The 23,393-nt window shown below is 41.2% G+C and overlaps 1 protein-coding gene across 13 annotated transcripts in view; it reads right to left on the bottom strand.

Annotated features, from left to right (window-relative positions):
• Positions 1–23,393, bottom strand: part of EYA4 (EYA transcriptional coactivator and phosphatase 4) — a 231,677-nt gene that overhangs the window by 173,810 nt on the left and 34,474 nt on the right. The window lies entirely within an intron of this gene.

Below are 23,393 nucleotides of genomic sequence, written 5' to 3'. Positions count from 1 at the left end.
CTATTCAGGAATAGTGTGCTGTGACACTTTTGTATTTTAATGTCTGATTTTATAAGCAAGAGTTTTTAAGTGAGGTGAAACTTGGGATACACAAGACAAATCAAACTCCTGAAAGGGGTCTGGAAAAGTTGAGAACCACTGATCTAGGCTATAGCAGCCATGTAACTTTCCTGGTAGTCACATGCACAAACTACCCAATCTTAACTTTCTGGGCTACATTTCATGACAAATGACAGAGTGGGAGGAAGAACAACTTAGGCACTAGGGTCCAGGCAACTGATGAAGATTGTGAAGGGAGAGAAATTTGAAGAAGCCCAGGATCAAACTGAGGGTGGCAATTCATGGTCTTAAGAATTCTAAAATAATGGCTGATCAATGGCCCCAGTAAAGTCAATGAGAGTTTTTCCAAGATTTTACACAATACTTTTTCCCAATTATTATGCAATCAGAAAAGGTAATAAAAATAATGAAAAATGTTAAGAGTGTTTGGAAGAGAGGAAAAGGAGAAGGAATAGAGATTTTAAAGAGGATGCAGAGAAAATCCAAACCACTGCAAGCAGCACTTCTTGTTATTCAGGCACTTATAGGATGAAAGTGATGCCTACTGTAAATCCAATTCATATTCTAGGAAGCAGCAAGAGAGTGGCTTGAGTCACTTAAACCCAAAATAATTTGGAACAGACTAAAATTTAAACTGTACCAACTGATTAGCAAGGGGCAGAGAAGGGATTGAACTGCCACCTGATAGTTTGGCATTTGTTTTGGATTCCACTTGATTTGTTTAAGACTATTTGCTTTCTATAAATTCCATTTGTCAGCACACACAAAAATTCATAAAATATGAGTACAGTTAAATGAGGATAACTGATTGCAGAGGTTGTAAGATTATTAAGGGGAACACTGGTTTTCTATTTCCTTCAAGCTTTCTTCTAATTTTATATGTTTAAACACTGAAAAATGTACAAGTTGAAATAGTTTACATATACTAGACTAATTTATTGGGATCACTCCAATGAAATTACAGAGCTTTATTAAAGCGAGAATACACTTAACTAAGGCTATGTTTTTTCTCTGAACTGGCACTCGTTTTCTCTCTCATGGAAATACAAAAAAAAGTCCAAAAACATTCACCACACAAAAAATTAAATATGATGAAGATCAAAGTTGGGATATTTAAAGGTGCCTAAGAGAGTTATGTGCCTAACTTTCACTGAAAGCCCTAATTCCTTTAGGCTACTTTGAAAATCTCACACCAATGCTTTTTAAAATCCATACTTGAACTGTGTTGTAATTCTTTTCAGAAAGCATTAAAGCGTAGCAAGCTTTGCTCTCTATAAATCCATGTTGTGTATGGAATTTACAATTCAGTTCTCGAGATGTTTGTTTAGTATTTTTTTCAATAAATGTGAGTTTCTTTGCTTTGCCAAAGTGCATGTAAATGGGAATTTAAACAAACAAGGAGATTTAAGAGGTGTTTAAATGTTTTTGGACAGAAAGCTTACTCATGTGAAACCAAAATGGTAAAGTGGGAAGAATGTAAAAAGAAATGATACAATATACATTCTACAAAGTAAATTAGTTCATATTTAAATAAATGTAGTTAACTCTGTTGACTTACAATAAACAAAGACATATATGTAAAGAAGCTATATTTCTAGTTTTAAAAGACACAGTACATTTGGTAAAATAACTAATTCTGATAAATGTAGACCATAGTACTCCCCCCAGTGGTCAAATCCACAGAAGGGCATAAAAAAGGGAGAAACACTATAAGGACACCTTCACAGAGGTTTCCCCACCATTGTTTTACTGTCACGTTTACCCCATTTTTGAAATAAAGCAAGATTAACGGGGGGGGGAAGGAGGAGGAGGAAGCAACAACCCTTCATTGTTAAACATTCAAGCTGTTTCACAATCATTACCATATACACATAAGCCTCTGGAACCCACTGGAATTCAGGACCTCATTTTAAACGGAGGATAAGACTCACCATTACATGTACACTTGCCATCACAAGAGAGATTTAAACCCGATTAATTTTTAAATATTATAATGACAATTTCCTAACTCAAAAAGCATTGCAACCAACATGGGGGAATTCTATAGTCAATCTTGTTTTGACTGACAAAGAAAAACTGAACAGAGTACTAAAAAATAATGGTAGCTTACGTACAAGTGATTTCTAATATGCAAACAGAATTAGTTCAAACCAGTAATATATATTTTCGCTGCTTTAAAAGGGCCCATTTTTCAAAGCTGAAAATAATTATGAGCCAAATCAGCTGGGAAAAAAATTTAATCAGAAAAATGTGAATGATAATTTGGATTAGTTTAAGAACACTTTACTCAATCCTAAATAGCCACAATCCCACAATTGAGGAAGAAGGCTGTACTGGTTAAAAAAACAACCCGGACAGGAGGGGAAGTGAAGGCAGCTATAAAAAATAATAATATATAATGAATGTAAGAAATGGGAAATTGATGATAATGAATATAAATCAGAAGCTAGGAATTGTAGAAAATTGATAAGGGAAGCAAAGAGACACATGGAGAACTCTATGGCCAGAAAAGTTACGGAGAATAGAGTGATGGTAGAGGGGGTTAAGTATATAAGAAACAAAAAGAATCCTAACAATTGCATTGGTCCATGGAAATTGTAGAATTATCAATAATAATTCAGAAAAGGAAAAAATGTTCAATAAATATTTCTGTTCTATATTTGGGGGAAAAGCAGATGATGTACTCTCATCATATGATAACACTCCTTTCATTCCACTAGTATCTCAGGAGGCTATTAAACAGAAGCTACTGAAGACCTTTTTAAAATCAGCCAGTCCAGATAACTTGCATCCAAGAGTTCTAAAAGAGCTGGCTGAAGAGCTCTCTACAACATTAATGTTTATTTTCAATACGTCTCGGAACACAGGAGAAGTTCCAGATGATTGGAAGAAAGCAACTATTATGCAAATGTTTATAAAGGGTAACTGGGATGACCTGAATAATTCTAGGTCTGTCAGTCTGACATCAGTCCTGGGCAAGATGACAGAGTGGCTAATATGGGACTTGATTAATAAAGAATTAAAGGAGGGTAATATCTACATGGGGTTATGGAAAATAGAGCCTGTCAAAATAACTGGATATCTTTTTTGGAGGAGGTTACAAGTTTGGTTGATAAAGATAAAAGTGATGATGTAATAGACTTGTGTAAGGGCATTGGACTTGGTACTGCACAACATTTTTATTAAAAACCTAGAATGATATAAAATTAACATAGCCCACTTTAAATGGATTGAAAGCTTCTGAACTGATAGGTCTCAAAATCTAACTGTAAATGTGGAATCATCATTAAGGCTAAGATTTTTTTCATGGTTATTTTTAGTAAAAGTCCCAAACAGGTCACAGGCAATAAACAAAAATTCACGGAGTCCGTGATTTGTCCGTTACTTTACTAAAAATAACTGGGGGCAGGGCTATGTAGCGGGTAGGAATGGAGTCCCATTGTGGGGAACAGGGACTGATAGGCCAAGCCCCCCACCATGGCAGGGGGCACAGCCCTGAATCCAGTGGCTGCAGCGGGGGGGGAGGGGCGCAGCCACGGGGTACACACAGCCTTTGCTCCAGAGCTGGCCCAGCTACAGGACAGGGGTGCACGGTGAGACTGCAGCTCCCTCCAAGCCCCAGCTGCAGCGGGGGAGGGGAAGAGAGGGGGACACGGCCCTGGGAAGCCACAAGGGGGGCATGCAGCCCCAGCTGCAGCCTCCAGCGAAAGTCACTGAACGAGGGGTGCGCGGATCCGGCTGCAGCTCCACCAAGCCTGGGATGCCGCAGGGCTAGGGTATGTGGCCCCCGCCAAGTCTGTGACGCTGTGGGGCTGGGGAATGCAGCCCTGGCTGCGTCCCCCGGCCAGCTGCAGCTCCCAGGCCTGCCAAGCCCAGGACAACGCCAGACAGCGGTGCACGGTCCCGGGTGCAGCCCCGGTGGAAGATGGGGGGGGCTGAGGTATGTGGCCCAAGCTGCATCCCCCGCCAAGCCTGCAGTGCTGCGGGGCTGGAGCACACGGCCCCGGCTGCAGCCCCCAGCCTCTCCAGGGGCTGTAGTGGAAGCCACGGGGTTGGGGCTGCAGGGTCGTGGTTTCAGCCAGCCCCAGTTGCAGGGTAGAGGCACACAGTCCCACCTCCTCCTCCTGAAATTGTACAAGTCACGGAGGTCTGGAAAAGTCACAGAATCTGTGACTGTCGTGATCTCCATGACTAAATCGTAGCCTTAATCATCATCAAGCAGAAGTGTTTCCAATGAGGCCCCACAGAGAATTAATGTGTTAATTAATTAATATTAATAGCCAATTAATAATTTTATCAGCGATCTGGAGGAAAACATAAAATCATCAGTTAAAGTTTGCAGGTGACACAAAAATTGGCGGCAAATAACAAAGTGGTAAATAATGAAGAGGAAAGGTCACTGATATAGAACAATCTGGATCACCTGGCAAACTGGTCACAAGCAACCTATATGCATTTTGAATACAGCTAAATGTAAATGTGTACATCTAGAAACAGAGCGTAGGCCTTACTTACAGGATGGGGAACTCTATCCTGGAAAGCAGTGACACTGAAAAAGACTGGGGTGGTCATGGTGGATAATCAGATGAACATGAGCTCCCCATGAAACACGATGGCCAAAAGGGCTAATGAAATCCTTGGATACATAAACAGAGGCATTTTGAGTAGGAAGAGAGAGATTATTTGACGTCTGTACTGGCACTAGTGTGACTGCTGCTGGAATATTGTGTCCAGTTCTGGTATCCACAAGTCAAGAACAATGTTGAAATCTTTGAGAGGATTCAGAGAAGAGCCGCAAGAAGGATTAGAAAATATTCCCTATACAGGTAGACTCAAAGAGCTAAATCTATGTAGCTGAACAAAGGGAAGGGTAAGAGGTGACTTGATTACAGTCTGCAAGTACCTACAAATATTTAATAATGGGCTCTTCGATCTAATAGACAAAATTATAACAATCCAATGGCTGGAAGTTAGAGCTAGACAAATTCAGACCGGAAATAATGTGTACATTTTTTAACAGTGAGAGTAATTAACCATTGAAAAAAATTACCAAGAGACTTGGTGGATACTCCAGCACTGATTTTTTAAATCAAGACTGGATGTTTCTTCTAAAAGATCTGCTCTAGGAATTATTTTGGAGACATTCTATGACCTGTGTTATACAGGAGTTCAGACTAGATGATCACTATGTTCCCGTCTATCCTTGAAATCTATGAATCAGTTTCTTCTCAGCAACAACCATCAAAGACTAAAACATAGCACACACACAGCAGTAGTAAGGGGAGCACAGTTCCCACACCTCTGCTAAAAGCAGAGGGAGAGCTCCCCTTCCTCACTCTGGCTCAAGTAAGCAGCACTCCTCTTCTGCTCCCCCTTCTCTTTAGATGCTGCAGTAAGAGCTGCCCCTTTTGTTTCAATCTACTTTTAAACCACAGGGCACAGAGTATGCAGAGTCCTAAACCCCATAATAGCTATCCTACATCAGGATGTTCTTCACTTCTATAAGGTTTTTATTCATTTTGAAAACCCAGAACACTGTAAGCGGGAGTCACAAAATAGCTTTGCTTCTCAGCATCATTTTAAAAGGGTCTACATTAAGAGTATTGCATCATAGGTCCAAAGTGCCTCTTCTCCCCTTTGGAGAGAGTGAGTGAGAGTGAAACTCAGTTAAATCAACACAATTTCACTACTTTTGTGCATATGGAGGTGGGAACTGTGCCTCCTGTGCGCTCCAGGGCACTAACATGTGGCAGCTCTCTTTTTGCAGACCAACAAAGGAAGGCCTGGGAATAGGGAGGAACCTTTGAACAGGTGGTCCAGAGTCTGCAGCCAAAGAGGTGTCACCAGCACCCACAGAGCAGCTGTGAGAGTCTCCTTTATCTTGTCACCATTTTGCAAGTAAGAGTACGTTATCCTCCCTAATCCACTTAGGTCCATAAATACACAAGGGCCATTTACTAAGGCTGTGTGAGAGTACCAGAATTTGGCCCATAACTCTTAACCCCAGTGGGCAACTTTTCAGTAAAAAGAACTCCTGAAAACAGCAGAAGCCTCTATAAACTTAGTATCTCACTGTGTGCAATGGGATCACAATATGTTTTTTAAAAATGGGTGGAATTTAGCTGCATAGTCCATCCTTTCTTAGGAATGTGCTCAACAATTTGAGAAAAACACCTGGGCATGCTTCGTAGGCAAATTTCAAATGCACGTAACTCTCAAATCAAAAATAGTATCTTTCAGAACAGTCTTGCACTGCTGCTTGGAGAAGACTATTTCCATACCAAACTCGAACTTTCAAAACCATAGCAGTTTCAATTACTAGGATTGTTCAAAATTATATTTAAAAAAGATACAATTTTGTTTTAATTTAAATGATGGGAAGAATATTTTTTTCCATTCTCACTCATAAGCAGTTCTTTGGGATTGTGGGGGTTATTTGTGGGTTTTTTAGTTTGTCTGTTTGTGGGTTTTGGTTTAAAGTTACAAACAAAAAATTCACTTTTGGGCAGACTCAAACACCGAAAAATTTCAGCCCAAAAAATGGTTTCACAAAATCAGGAGTGACTGAGACATGGGCTATGAAAGAAATATTTTTTTCAATCTTAAACACAGTGGTCACTGCTGCTCCTACTGTAAAAACCTATCATTCTTTTTTTCTTGACCTGCCTGAGCAAAAAAGTGAAACTTAGTAGAAAAAATATTCTCAATTGTATGTAATTCCACTTTAGAGCTAAATTAGACTAAGAAAAGTGGCTGAGTTTAGGTTGGGATTAGTTAACATTAGCTAGCTAAACCTAATCTAAATTCAGCTATTCTTCCTAATGTAGACACAGGATAATGCTTTACTTTGATTTTAGCAGATCAAGTTATAGTCTAGGCTCCCGGAGCAGATTAATGTTCCATTTTTTTCAGAATGGGGCTTCAGAGAGAGGATGTGGAATGGAGAACAGAGAAGGAACCTGAGTAACATTAGAGATTAAAATGAGCCTTTCTTCTGCATCAAAAGATATAGCAGGTTTCATAATATTTATCAAACAGAGACACATCTTTCGTTCTTTTTCCTAGAAGCTGGGCTGGATGGATCACTCAACAATTGTCCTGTTCTGTTCATTCCCTCTGAAGCATCTGGCATCAGCCACTATCAGAAGACAGGATACTGGGCTAGATGGACCATTGATCTGATCCACTATGGCCATTCTTATGTTCCTTCCATCTTATTTTCAGACAGCAAGTCTCTCACCATGACATCCTCAAGAACACAAATGAAAGTGCTAGCCTGTGGAACATTGGAGCTGGGGAAGGAGTATGAGCAGGATCCATAAATTATTCCAACTGGGACAAACGATGTGTTTTAATATTCCCTTTACACCTGTGATGAAGTAAAATCTTTTTCCTCCAATGCTAACTCTCCACACTAAATGCTAACAAATGATTCACATTGCTTCCCTTTGTAACATCAGTGTTGTAAGGATAAGTATATTAAAAACAGATCATGAGCGCTTTGAGATGTACTGATGAGACATGCAATATAAAAGCTACGAATCATTATCATTATCACATAAAATAATCGAGACCAGTATAAATTCTAACTTGAGAAGTTACCATGCTTTGCATTTTGTAGCAGTGAGAAAGAAAGTTATACACTGAGATTTGAATGTTGTTTTTTTTTAATAATGAGAACAACCTTTTTTAAAAAGTGGATTAATATCAGAAAAGAATTTCAGTCAGTGTTGGGAAGTAATACTCCCAATAACCTCTGTTCAGAAACTAGGTCAAATTCAGAAACAGGATATTTAAGAACCCTGATACACTAAAGCTTCATACTGTAAATCAGTATACCATAACAAAATGTGCTGGGCCTTGTACTATTATACAACATTAATTTTTATTATATAACAATAGTTTTTCATTTACAATGTCAATGAGTCAAATACACCTAATTGTTTCAAAACAGTTAACTTTAAAACCATACAAATCCCAGTCTCTAACTTTTTCTCTCACTACTTTACAAAAAACAAAAGCATATTAACTTCTTGAGTTAAAATTTACATCATTCTGAATTATTTTACAAACAAATCCCTACAATCTGCCTGCTGCCAAAAAAGGCTCTGTGGTCTATTGATTTCAGAGTGAACCAAGACTACCCAAGTTCTAATTCAGCTGAGACATTGACAGTGACCCATTGAATAACTGTATGCAAAACACTTAACCTCTTTATACTTTAGGCAAGTCAACTGGAAAATTAAGTAAAAATCATGGCCTCAGTGAAAAACAGAAATTGCATCAGAGATTAAGTAGGCCTGCAAAGGCAAATAAGTCCTTAACAAACTGCAATTTCAGGCACAGATTCTCCAAAGGCACTGCCCAGGAGGATGGTGGTGTAAAGCCGAGCTGAGATAGGAGACAAATTCAGCATCTTAGTGTCTATGCCTATAAGTATTCCATTTTGGCTTTGCTTTTTCCTTTAATATCCTTGATGCAAAAATAGAACATAATTTTTTATATATATGTAAACTGTCTGCCCTTTAAAAATATTTTCTTCTCTATAGAATGAAAATAAGTAAATATAATATTCTTTTAGCAAGGTTAAACCATGAATAGCTCAACTCAGTACAAACATTGGCTGCTCTTGTCTACATTTAGGAGTCAGCATCAAGTCCGCTACACTGACTCTTGGCCACTGTTGTGATAACTGGGCTTACAAATTTATCCTAATTGTGAGATCAACTGTAAAAAATGAGTGAACATTTATAAAATGTCACAATGAACTATAACAACAAAGAGCAGATGTTGATGGGTAAAGGGGCTAAAGGGAGAAAGAAAGAAAGACTGAATTGGTCCAAACAAAGGCTACTGATATAATTTAAGGACTGTGTTAAGATTATCCCTGCTTAAAAAGAAAAGGAGGAAAAAAAAAAAGTATACCGTGGTACTGGAAATCAATAGACCAAAATTGGTGAGTTGGAAATTAGGTCTAACTGGAGGACTAAACGGCTACTCCACCCATTGCTCCCCTTTTAGGATCCTCAAAGAGAGACTTTTAGGGGAAAATTGACCGATATGGGTGAACGGATGCCAGCGCTGTCTTACTGAAAGATGAGAGAAGGGAAAGGAGAGACCTACACCATCCTGGCTGCCACACCCATCATTTCCTGGGGCCCACCGTGAAACCATTTGGCTTTCACTGTCCTAATCCCAAGAGATCTCCTGACCAGACCAGGCCACAGGAAGAACCCAGGTGACATGGCAGCCACCATCCCCACTGGCTCCGAATCCTGAGCACCATCTGTGATATAAGTCTCTGTCACACACACACATACACACACACACCCATGTCCATTTTCTTCCTCACTTTAGTGCTCTTTCCTATCCTTCTCCTTTTGCCTTCTGTCTAAGGGAAGTCTGTCTTAGCCAGCCAAGACCGTAAATTTTGCAATGCTAACTAAGCCTGTGAACAGAAAGGCAGCTAAGAGCAATACCTTAAGTAGCCTGATGCTGGTACAAGTTTGCCAGGTGCTGGATTGCTTGATAAGACTGTCTGCTATGTTTTTGTTCTTCCAGCACTGAGATTGTGAGAATCAATACAAGCAACAGACGCTGCATTTTCTGTCTTTGCTGTTCTTTCCCCTTTTGTGTGTGTTTGTTCTTTTGTCTTCCAGATAACTGATAGGTCTCAAAATGTAATTGTAAATGGGGAATCATCAAGTTCGAGGGTTTAAAGCAGGGGTCTACAGGGATCAGTTCCTGGCCTTATGCTAGTTAACATTTTTATCAATGAGCTGGAAAAAAAAACATAAAATCATCACGGATAAAGTTTGTAGATGACACAAAAGATTAGGGGAGTGGTAAATATTGAAAAGGACAAGGTCACTAATACAGAGCTACCTGGATTGCTTGGTAAACTGTGCAAATCTAGAAGCAAACAATATGTGTTTTAAATATGGCTAAATGTAAACTTACACATCTAGGAACAAATAATGTAGGTCATACTTACAGGAGGGATGAGATTATCCTGGAGAGCAGTGACTCTGAAACATTTTTGGAGGCCCATGGTGGGTATTCAGCTGACCATGAGCTCCCAGTGTGATACTGTGGCCAAAAGGGCTAATGTGATACTGGGATGCATAAACAGAGGGACCTTGAATAGAAGTAGAGAGGTTATTTTACCCCTGTATTTGGCACTGTTTCAATCACTGCTGGAATACTATGTCCAGTTTGAGTGTCCAAAATTCAAGAAGAATGCTGATAAATTGGAGAGGGTTCAGAGAAGAGCCACAAGAATGACTAAAAAATCAGCAATATGCCTTATAATAATAGGCTCCAGGAGCTCAACCTATGTAGCAGAACAAAGAGAAGTAGTAAGAGATGATTTAATTCCAGTCTACATGAGAAACAAGTATTTAATTATGGGCTTTTCAGTCTAGCAGACAAAGGTAGAATGCAGTCCAACGGCTGGAAGTTGAAACTATGAAAAAATCAAACTGGAAATAAGGAATACATTTTTAATAGAGTAATTAACCATTGGAACAATTTACCAAGGATCATGGTGGAGCCTCCATTACAGATAACTTTTAAATCAAGATTGGATGTTTTTTTCTAAAAGATCTGCTCTAGGAATTATTTTGGGGCAGTTCTATGGCCTGTGTTCTACAGGAGGTCAGGCTAGATGAGCACTATGGTCCCTTCTGGCCTTGGAATCTATAAATCTAGGAAACTATTGGACTATCAATAACAGCAACAAGAGCTCCAGCCCAGTTCACCTAGCAGCTTCTCTTCTCCCCAAAAGGACAGTTATTACCATCTTTAATACCATCTAAGAGAATATCAGACAAGGAGGGTGGCGGAGGGGAGGGGTGCCTTCTAAAATCTCTGTCCAGGGAAAGGGAACAAGGGATATTATTAAAATGAAACTCTTATGTAATACTTTGCATTTCAAGTGCATAAATTGTCTTTTCTTCTTTTCCTTTTATGTTTATGTTGAATAAAGGGTAAAAGGGATTTTTAATGGTGTCTTTGCCATGGTACTAAGCAGACTGAGGTCTCTGGATACCAAAACCTGGACCTTGCTTAACACTGTTTAATATTGGACAGTGACAGGGTCACGTTAATGCCTCTGACTCTTTGGGCCTAAATATTCCATCTAAATTAATACATCACCACTAGTTGGTTAATTTCACTAGGGGGGTGGTGAAGCACTGGAATGGGTCACCTAGGGAGGTGGTGGTGGAATCTCCATCCTTAGAGGTTTTTAAGACCCAGCTTGACAAAGCCCTGACTGAGATGATTTAGTTGGGGTTGATCCTGCTTTGAGCAAGGAATTGGACTAGATGACCTCCTGAGGTCTCTTCCAATCCTAATCTTCTATGACTCTACGAATTTGAAGCTATCTCCATGTGAAGACAAGACTTGGATCATAAACTCATGACTTGTCTTCATGCAGAGCTAACTCAGGCTCCTATTCAAGAGTTGTCCCTAACATGAGTCCCATCCACACACACACAAAACCCTCGCTTGAGTGTGGTGGTGCTTTACACCTGAACTGGCTGGTTCATCAAGGGATACAGGAGAAAGCCTGAGAGCTAAGAATACCCAAGCCACTAACACAACTATTCTGCAGTGTGGATGCAGGTTGTGTTACTCTGATATATGTTTGGTGACTATTTTCATGAGTCTGGAGCATAAACCATAAACAAATTTTATTTGAAGACAACTAATTTTACTTTTAAATAAATAATAAAATAAATGAACAACATGCATAGTATTTATATACAGCAAAGCCTCAGAGTTACAAACTGACCAGTCTACTACACACCTCATTTGGAATCAGAAGTACATAATCACCCTGACATCTGCTGGGAGAGCAATACAACAGTGCACAGACAATCTGGGAAGGTTTTGGAGAGTGTTGGAGACAGATTCCTGGTGCAAGTGCTGGAGGAACCAACTAGGGGCCATGCTCCTCTTGACCTGTTGCTCACAATTAGGGAAGAATTGGTAGGGGAAGTAGAAGTGGGTGGCAACCTGGGCAGCAGCAATCATGAGATGGTTGAGTTCAGTATTCTGACGAAAGGAAGAAAGGAGAGCAGCAGAATATGGACCCTGGACTTCAGAAAAGCAGACTTCAACTGCCTCAGAAAACTGACGGGCAGGATCACCTGAAAGGCTAATAAGGAGTCCAGGAGAGCAGGTTGTATTTTAAAGAAGCCTTATTGAGGGCACAAGAACAAACCATCCTGATGTGCAGAAAGAATGGCAAAATATGGTAGGTGACCAGCTTGGCTTAACAGACAAATCTTCGATGAGCTTAAACACAAAAAGGAAGCTTACAAGAAGTGAAAACTTGGACAGATAACTAGGGAGAAGTATAAAAATATTGCTCGAGTATGCAGGATTGTAATCAGAAAGGCCAAAGCACAATTGGAGTTGTAGTTAGCAAGGGATGTGAAGGATAACAAGAAGGGTTTCTACAGGTATGTTAGCAACAAGGTGGTGGTCAGGGAAAGTGTTGGGCCCTTACTGAATGGGGGAGGCAACCTAGTGACAGATGATGTGGAAAAAGCTGAAGTACTCAATGCTTTTTTTGCACCTCGGTCTTCACAGACAAGGTCAGCTCCCAGATTGCTGCACTGGGTAGCACAGTATGGGGAGGAGGTGAGCAGCCCTCAGTGGTGAAGAACAGGTTAAGGACTTTTTAGAAAATCTGGACATGCACAAGTCCATTAAGTCAGATGCAATGCATCCAAGAGTACTGAGGGAGTTGGATGATGTGATTGCAGAGCCATTGGCCATTATCTTTGAAAACTCATGGCAATCAGGGACGTCCCAGACGATTGGAAAAAGGCAAATATAGTTCCCATCTTTAAAAAAGGGAAGAAGGAGAATCCGGGGACCTACAGACCAGTCAGCCTCACCTCAGTCCCCAGAAAAATCATGGATCAGGTCCTCAGGGAATCCATTTTGAAACACTTGGAGGAGAGGAAGGTGATCAGGGACAGTCAACATGGATTCACCAAGAGCAAGTCATGCTGACCAACGTGATTGCCTTCTATGGTCAGATAACTGGCTCTGTGGACATGGGGAAAGCAGCGGACATGATATACCATGACGTTAGAAAAGCTTTTGATATGGTCTCCCATAGTATTCTTGCCAGCAAATTAAAGTTTGGATTGGATGAATGGACTATAAGGTGGACAGAAACCTGGCTAGATCGTCGGGCTCAATGGGTAGTGATCAATGGCTCGATAGCTAGTTGGTAACCAGTATCAAGCGGAGTGCCCCAGGGATTGGTCCTGGGGCCAGTTTTGTTCAACATCTTCATTAATGATCTGGATGATAAGATGGATTGCACCCTCAGCAAGTTCGCGGATGACACTAAAATGGGGGGCAGCGGTAGATATGCTAGAGGGTAGGGATAGGGTCCAGAGTGACCTAGACAAATTGGAGGATTGGGCCAAAGAAATCTGATGAGGTTCAACAAGGACAAGTAAAGAGTCCTGCATTTAGGATGGAAGAATCCCATGTACTGCTACAGGCTGGGGACCGACTGGCTAAGTGGCAGTTCTGCAGAAAAGGACCTGGGGATTACAATGGACGAGGAGCTGGATATGATTCAACAGTGTGCCCCTGTTGCCAACAAGGCTAACTACATATTGGGCTACATTAGTAGGAGCACTGCCAGCAGATTGAGAGAAGTGATTATTTCCCTCTATTCGGCACTGGTGAGGCCACATCTGTAGTATTGCATCCAGTTTTGGGCCCCCCACTACAGAAAGCATGTGGATAAATTGGAGAGAGTCGAGCGGAGGGCAACGAAAATTATTAGGGGGCTGGGGCACATGATTTATGAGGAGAGGCTGAGGGAACTGGGGTTATTTAGTCTGCAGAAGAGAAGAGTGAGGTGAGGATTTGATAGTAGCCTTCTACTACCTGAAGGGGGGTTCCAAAGAGGATGGAGCTAGGCTGTTCTCAGTGTCCTCCTCTAATCTTCTATGAATCAGGCAGCAGCAGAGAAGGGCAAAAAATGCAAATACAGTACATTACTGAGTTAAATGTAAACTACTAAAAAAAGGGAAAGTTTAAAAAAAAGATTTGACAAGATAAGGAAAGTGTTTCTGGTCTTGTTTCAATTTAAATTAAGGTGGTTAAAAGCAGCATTTTTCTTCTGCATGGTAAAGTGTCATAGAATATTAGGGTTGGAAGAGACCTCCGGAGGAATCAAAGCTGTATTAAGTCAATGTTCAGTTGTAAACTTTAGAAAGAACAACCATTATGTTTTGTTCAGAGTTACAAACAACTTCCACTCCCAAGGTGTTCGTAACTCTGAGGCTCTACTGTAGTTTCTTGATGTCAGACCCTTTGGAACAAATTCTGCTCTCCAATATGCTGAGGTAAATTGGTTTAACTTCACTGATCTTCCCCCCCTGAAACTCTTATGTTTGAAGATTTTTAATCTGTCCTCAACTGAGTTACTTTAGATTTACTCCAGTATAATTGAGGGCTCAATTTGGCTCTTCATTTTAATGGATCTGGTTTTACAGGTCATCATAAAGACATACTGCATCAAAGCAGAGTTCTTTTTTGGTGCTATTTCTTTTTTCTACTCAAGGGGATTAATTTGCAAGAGTGTCAGTCAGCTACTGAGGCACAGCTCAGAGAAAGATTATGGGGCACACAGGAAACCACATCTGTTCTTTGATGCTAAATAAACATGATCCATTGCTACAAATCATTTAGAAGAGTATGCTAATAAAATCTATTGGAAATGATTGTCTTTACTTTCAATATAGGTTCCAAGTCAGCAAGGTACTTAAAGCTTGGGCCAAACTTTAAACATATGACTAGACCTATTTAAGTCAGTGGGACAACTTGGGCTTAAAATTACACATATACTTCAATACAACACTAAATCTGGACCTTTGGCAATAACCTAATAAGAATAAATCAAATATGTATTCACAATACTCTGTAGTTGTACCTTGAAAAGAGTTCTTTGTACTTAGTGGACATAAAAGCATTGAGATTACAAGCCTAAACCATATAACAGGGTTACACAAAAGTAGATTGCTTTATAACACTGTTTTGTCAAATGTCTAGTTTGTACCAAGGGAACTCAGCCCACTTTTTAAAAGAAGAAATTCTTTATATATAATGCAACATCTCCTGAAGAAGATCAAATCCAGAAATCTAAGGTGTTGCACTATAATTGTTAGTTGGGAACTGTGGCAGACACAAAGAACAAACTGAAATATTTTGCACTCTCATGCAGGATTGCAGTGGGCTCTCTTGGAAACCTCATGTCCACTTCTGAGCATAAAAAAAGTCTTTTTATCAAGCAGGTCAACTCTTGCAAATTTATCACAAGAGACATGATTTCTAAGTAAAATTAAGCCTTGCCCATGATCTCGTGATCAACCTACCAAATCTCAGGATTTTTTTCTACTGGCAGCACCAGCCTTAGGGGAGTGCAATGTGGGCGACCGCCCAGAGTGCCGTGGTCAGAGAGACGCTGTCCCAGTGTCGCAAGCTGGTGGGTCTGGGCTGCTGGAGTGGGGATGAATATGGGTGAGCCCGGGTCTGGAGCCCCTGGCCAGCCAGGCAGGGGGCAACGATACCGCCCATAGCTGCCAGCCAGGGGGAGGCACAGCGCTTGTCCCTGCAGAGCCAGCCCCTTGCTGTCCTCTTCCCGTGGACATGATGGTCAGAGGCATCTGGCTGGGGGAACCCCATGGCTCAGAAACGCCTCCCTGTGCAGCCCAGCCTGGGTGGCCAGAGAGCATGGTATTGCCACCCTTACTTCTGTGCTGCTGCTGCTGACAGTGCTGCTTTCAGAGTTGGGCAGCCAGAGAGCTGCCAACCTAAATGTGCAATGCAGAAATCTGCCTCCTGCTCCCCCAGTGCTTGATGCCCAGCATTCTCCACATTTACTTTTCACAGAAGTAGTTTTCTAAAAAATAAAGGTGACATGGTATTGCAGGGTAATGAGGTGCAGATAGATGTGGGGCCAGGAAGGAGGCTGGAGGGTAGGGGACAGTAATGGGAGGGGATTGGATGTCAAGTCCCCAGGCTCGGATAGTGGTGGATAGGAGTACCACCTGCCAAGTAGCCAGGGAAAGACCAGGTTATTAACTGTTGCAAATTGATTGTGAGTCACAGGAGTCTGGTGCCTGCAGTAGGAGCTGTTGTGATGACACAAGAAACTCCTCCAACCCAGCAGCCTTGGTGTTAAGGACACAGACCTGCCCTGCCTTCATGTATGACCCTACAGCAGAGAGAGTGTCCAGGGGCAGAAGAAGGGAAATGGGAGTCAGGGAAAAGCTGCTATTGGCTCCAGGGTCTCCCGCTGCTCTGGAACTTCTCCTCTTCTTGGGATCTGGGTAGAGGAGAAACCCTGGGGGATGGGGAAAGAGTGTCAGAGGAGAAAGGAGTCAGTGAGGTGGTGTTGGTGGGTCCAGGGAAGGGGGGAAGCCCAGGGGGCAGCAAGTCAGGGCAGGGCGGGGGGCAAGACAGTCATAGGGAATGGATGGCAGGTGAGGTCCCCTATCATAGGGATAAGGAGAGAGTAAGCGGAGTCTCCATCTGAGAAGTCAAAGAGAAGAGTATTTTTTGTGTGCATTAAAAGTTGACTTTTCAATCTGAAATTTATCACACATAGCCAGAAGAGTAGAGGGGGTAAAAAGTAAACAGACAAACTAAAATACCCAGTTTAATGTTTTGTAAAATCTTGTGATTTCTGGGCCAATCTTGTGATTTTTTTTGGAGATCCACCTCATTATTTTTGATTACTTGTAGTTGGCAATACTGTTATATGTTTTATATACTTACTTGAATTTGTATTTGATATTAATAATGCAGTTTCCAAAGCTTGAAATGGGGTTGTGACACGTTCAGTCTTTAACTTAGTAAATCCAAGATGGTATTCTCCATATATGGGGAAGGGGCGGTCCATGGGTACTCAATACAAGGTCTAGTTTGAGTTAGATATATAGTGCGAGTTTCCCTAACTAGCAACACACCTGAAATCCCAGTTTTGTTGCTCTGTGGAACTGAGACTACCAATCATGATGAATTTTGTTTTGTGTGATCAGTTTTTGTCAGCATTCTAAAGATAGTGTGTGGCAATGGAACAAATTTCTTTTATTTGTTTCTTTGGTTATTAAAAGAGGTCCAAATGACGTCTTTTCAATGAGAACTCCGATATGGCTGACTTGATAACTTCTTATAGCTAATGGTTTGGGGGATGCACAAGGGAAGGTACGGTGATACCTAAAACTTAAAGTTGTTTTCAAGATGTGGTTCTTGTTTAACTTTACAAACTGCAAAAATTATCCCACTGCATTTTTTGTAAACAGTAAGACTGGAGTTTTTAAACCAAAGCCAACATTTAAATTATTCTTTTTTATTTCTTATTAGATGTACATTTCTGTTACATCAAGAATGAAAGTAGTAAGTTTGTTTCTTAGCCCAACCCCAATTTGTATTTCCCCAATCATATGCAATACGTATCAATTAAGGATGAGCTCACATTATAACAGATGTCAAAATGCATCATCTGCTACCAAGTTTGGAATAGCTAGGGTCACAACAAAATGAGAATTTTAGTAAATGAGAATTACAAAATACATACTCAACTTCTAAAGTTGGTGGGGGAAAAACCCCTATCATATCTGTCTATGGTAGATTATGGTATGTAAATCATAGAGTGCTGACACAGCAAAGGGCACAGTAATCAGAAGAAAGTCTGTATGATTCATGTGCCAAGATTACCATACCACATGAAAAGGTAGTACAAGGGAAGAGAAATAATAACTTAAATTTCAGTTTCAGTCTTAATGGAATGTGGAAATTTTACTTATTAGGAAAATCCATTCAATGTTGCTATCTGGGAGACATTTGTAGCTCAGTGGACTGGACACTGAACTGGAGTCAGGAGATGTGGTTTTATTCCCGCTACTAACTCATTTTGTTACCTTAGGCAGGCCATTTACCGTTTGTACCTCAGTTACTTCAACTGTAAAAGGGTAACAAAATGTTTACTCATCTTTGGAGAGTGCTTTGAGATCTTTCAATGAAAAGCTTTGTGCAAGTGCTAAGTTTCATTTATATTTCTGCAAATGTCTTTCAAATAACAGTACTTTGCTTTGGTACATCTTTTTAAATTTTAAAAGAAAACGACCACCTGTAGATTCATTATTTTTTGTTTCTACTTTAATCATTTCTTCAGAATGTTCTTTCAAAATGTATTGTTGATATTTAATTAAATGAAACTTCATTCTTTTTACAAAGTGACATAATACTACTACTAAGTGAAATAGTTTTGCATGACAGAAATTTGACTACATGACAAAATACTATAAAAATAGTAACTAACTATGAACAACAATACGGTCACTACGAACTACACTGTTGCTATGGTTAAATACAAGGTAGTTTTGCAGAATATGATTTATTTAAATTAAGAAAAAACACTAAAAAAATCTAATTTTATTGAAATCTGCTTCACTCAAGGCACTAATCTTTCAATTTACAATGTCTGATATTGACTGCCACACTTACATGGGGCCCCCATTATCTATATGGCTCTGTGTGCACGCAACATTGTACGTCTGTTGTAAATTGCAGGGTCAGGGCATTAGCAAGAACTTGCAAATTGTAACTGAAAACTGATGGCAACAGGAACACATGCAATACCTTCACTCATAAAAAACATGAAAACAACATTGGTTCAAGGGCTGCCAGGGATTGTCCAGCCATAACTACTGTACAAATATAAGTGGCATGCACCATATGCTATACAGTATGATGGAAAACAAACAACTTATACAATGCACAATTCTAATGCTGTCCTCACCTCACAAAAATGAAAGACTTTTATCCAACTTTATAGCTGTGCACATCCGCTAGAACCCCCCATTTTATGGACTTCAACCTATTGTTCAATTCTAGGTTAAAACACTGTCCATAAAACCCATTACATGCACAATATTAAAACTAGCTTCCCCCTCCCCCCCCCGGATATCTGATTAGCAAGGCTATACAAAAACAAGTTACTGTGGCAGCGACAAAAAGTTAATCTCTAAGGTGCCACAAGTACTCCTTTTCTTTTTGCAAATATAGACTAACACGGCTGCTACTCTGAAACCTGTGGCAGTGACTTTTCTTTTACTGGATAAATAGCTACCCACAAAAAAATAGAGGCATAGAATTATTTTAAGGCCAAAAGAATGCTTAAAGATTAAAAGCAAAAAGAATTATTTCTTTCCCCTTGTTTTCTTTTTTTCCCTTTTAACTGGAATTACAGATGAAGAGCTGTCAATATCTGTTCCACTGCCAGAGAACAAGAAGTTCCCTCCTTCTATGTCAGGAATCAAGGCCTGCCTACTAGTGCAGCTAGCCTGCAGCTGGCTGTGTGATTGGCTACATCACCAGATTGGCTGGAGGGCCCAGCAGCAGCTTGCTGACTGCTCAGTGCTCTGCTACTGCTTTGCCTGCTCCTATGTTACCTTGTTCCTGCTGACCCTGCCTTGCACCCATCCTTGTTTGCCCTGACCGTGCCTGAGACCCCAACTTGCTTGTTACCCCACTCACTCTCGATGATTCCAGCTTGACTCTTGGCTCTGGTACCCAGTTCCATACCTCCAGCCTAACCCATGACTCTAGCTTCAGACTACTGCCTCCAGCTCTGACCCTAGTTCCTAGTTTCTGACAGTCGGTTTCTGATACCTGCTCCAACCACTAGGCCTCATGCCTGCTTCAAACACTAGGCCTGATGCCCATGCCAAACACTAGGCTAGACCACCGATAGTGTGGTTACCTGACAGATTGAGCAGCCCAAGACAAAAGACCTTGAGTCCTGAGGGGCCCCAGGAGTGCCCCCCAACCTTGTGCTGACACATCAGAGACCAGGGATACCAATGGTTGGGGCCATGAGAACGGAACATCTGTGCAAACCGCCAGCAGATCCAGTCCCCAGTCAAGGGAGGCAAGAACTGGGAGAGGTACTGTGATAACCAAGTCCAGATGGTGGTGGTTTGGCAAGTACACCGAGGCAAGCCATGCCTGGAGGGGCCTGAGGTGTAGTCTTGCATGCTGCACTGCGTACATACATGCATTGATGTGCCCAGAAGCCTCAAACCATGCTGGGCTCTTGTAATCTGGTGGTCTTTGAGCTGTACAGTCAGGGACATGATAGTTTGAAATTGGCCTTCTGAGAGGAAGGCTCCAACTTGGGTAGAGTTGAACACCACTCCAATAAACTCTATCCTCTGCACCAGAGTGAGGGTGAATTTCTGAACATTTATTATCAGGCCTAGGGCCTTTACAGTTGATGGTATAGAGTGGATGCTGGACTCCACCTGGGCCCTGGACTGACCTTTGACCAGTCAGTCATCCAGATACGGGTAGACTTGCACCCCTTGTCTCCTCAGGTAGGCTGCTACTTCCACTAGGCACTTTGTAAACAAACAATCATGGGGACACTGACAGGCCGAATAGGAGAACTGTGAATTGATAGTGCACATGGCTCGTGACAAACCTTCTGTGGCCTTGGAACATCAATATAGAAAAGTAGGCATCTCTCAAATCAAGGGAAGCCTAACATTTCGTTGGATCCAGGAATCCAAGGGATTAGGGCCCTTGAATGTCTGGCAGTCCACTGAGAAACTTTCAACAGCAAGGTAGAACAGTTCCAGTGACCATCAGGGGCAGTAAGAAAGAACTGAGGGGGCATGGCGTCAGCCGGGTCCTTTATACCAGTGCTATGAGCACACGGCCCCAGAAGGCCCCAGAGCTGACCTGACAGGTACCACTGAGGGAAACATTTCTGGCAACTGTGCTTGGGACACATACACACCTACATTGGGATTGACATGTGTAAGCACAAAGAACACCACATCCATCCCTGCATGCCTTCCACCACACATACCCCAAAACAACAGGCCCCAAGATTCCTAGACAGCACCCTCAAGGGGTGTGTGTGTGTGTGTGTGTGTGTGTGTGAGAGAGAGAGAGAGAGAGAGAGACTGGCAGAAATCACAGCTAGTCCCCAGGCAACCCACGCAGACTCCCTGATTGGCTGTGGAACCAGAAGACTGGCTCCTAAGGCAGCAGCATCTCACTGGCTACTCAATGCTAAATGCCCACCACTGTGACTACTCCTTTGTTGCCCTGTTCCTGATGCCCCTGCCTTGCACCCAGCCTTGTCTCTGCCTGAGACCCCTATCTTGCCTGTTAATCTTCTTGCTCTAAGTAATTCCAACTTGACCCTTGGCTCTGGCTTCTGACTACTGCCTTCAGCTTGACCCTTGGCTCTGGAACCCAGTTCCTGACCCCTGGCTTGATCCTTGGCTGTGGATTCTGCCTACAGCCACCACCTCTGACTCCAGCTCCTGGTTTCTGATGCCCAGTTCCTGACATCCACTCTAATCACTAAGCCTGACCCCCACACTGATCACTGTGCTAGACAGTCCACGTCCTGGTTGCCTGAGAGTCTCATATATGTGTGTGTTTATGAGTTTAGATATTGCTAGACCCTCTGCCACATGGGATTGGAGCATAGGGTGAAGAGAGCCTTTTCTCCCACCATGCAACAGGCAGTACAGATACTGTGCTCTCTCCATACTACGCTCCAAGATAGTACAAATAGAAGGTCTTGGCTACAGCACTAGCCCCCTCACCATGGCCCCAAGGAGAAGGCAACTTCTCAGCAGTGCATAAAGATTTGAAATGTACCATGGGTACATAGTTTAAAGCATAAATAATAGGAAAAATAAATGCATTAGTGACACGACACAATAAAGAGTATTTATTACAAGCTATCACACAGACATCTCAGCAAACACAACAGCTGTTCATCTCGATCAAATTCTATTCCTTCTGAGTCTGAATGAAAGAGTGTACATAGATTTCAGGAGCAGTGTGTGACCATGCTATCATCCCATTGGTATGAGGAGTTTCCAAATATCAGGATGTATACACAAACGGTGAGTCATTTGCAATAATTCAGCAAAAAAGTTGCAAAATTATTGGAAAACGTTCCATTTCAAAACAGATTGTAGTTTTAAGTTTATAACGTATTGTTATTAACAAAACTAAGAATAAGTTATTTTAATTTAACCGGTGCCCTTTTGAGTTCTTCTGCCTATTGTCCTATAGCAGCTGAGAACTTCCATATGCGGATCAATTTAGCAGCTTTTTCTAAAAGGTAGAAACTGATGGCCCAATCATTTACAATGAGCGAAGGGGGTGTAAAAGACTACCAAATCAGAATGGCAGCATTTTACAGTCACATTGCAGTAGTATAAATGAGTACATAAGGCACAAAGCAGTGATAAATTCTAAGGACAAAATTATTCATCCCCTCTCTACTAGCCATCATAGTCTTTTCACAATTTGATGGATCTAAATTTAGAACAGATGCCTCAGTATAGAAGTCAGTGCGGCTCTCTGCAGGACAGGGTTAATGGACTATAAACTTCAGGGGGACATGGATCCTGGGCCAAATTCTGTTCTTTGTTAAACCCCATTCATCACCACTGAGTTCCAATGGGTTACAGGATGAGATATAAAAATCAACAAAGAATTTGGTCTCTGGCCTTTTAATCTGCTTGTAAAACACCATGAACACCTATGCTACTAGATCAATAAATAAAAATAAGATTTGCTTTTCCTTGGGCATGCCTCAGAATGTTTACATCTCGATAGTGATAAGGTGCACAAAACCAGGCACAGTACGTAACTTGCATTTTCCTGCTTCATACAGTTATCCCTTATAAAGATAGAAATAATGTGAACTCTCTCTGATATGCATGCTTAGTAATACAGAGTGAATATATTCAATAATGGGTTTGCCAGATCCTTGTTTAGCTATTTGTAAGACATACATTTATTTATTAAGATTTAAGACTTTTAGCTGTGTACACAAGTCCTGTGGCCATCTTCAGCCCCTACCTCAATGTTCAGCAGAATTATATGAAGATAGATTCATAGATTTTTAAGGCCAGAAGGTACCTGACTTCCAGTATCACACAGGCTACACATTTCCCCAGTTACTTCTGCATAGAGCCCAATAACTTGCATATGGCTAAAGCATATCTTCCAGACAGGCATCCAGTTTTGACTTAAAGACTCCAAAAAATGGAGACTGGACAATCCACCACTTTCCTTGATAATTTGTTCCAATGGTTAACCACCCTCAGTGTTAAACATTTGTTCCTTATTTCTAATTTAATTGCTCTGGCTTTAAAATATTCCATCTCCTAACATTAACAAACTATTTTGCAAAACTCTTCAATTCTCAGCTATTCAAATTCTCTTATCAAGGATTCCTCCCTTATTTT

The sequence above is a fragment of the Dermochelys coriacea genome, chromosome 3, assembly GCF_009764565.3.
Source record: "Dermochelys coriacea isolate rDerCor1 chromosome 3, rDerCor1.pri.v4, whole genome shotgun sequence".
Classification (NCBI taxonomy): domain Eukaryota; kingdom Metazoa; phylum Chordata; order Testudines; family Dermochelyidae; genus Dermochelys; species Dermochelys coriacea.
This window is presented reverse-complemented; position numbering and strand designations above follow the sequence as displayed.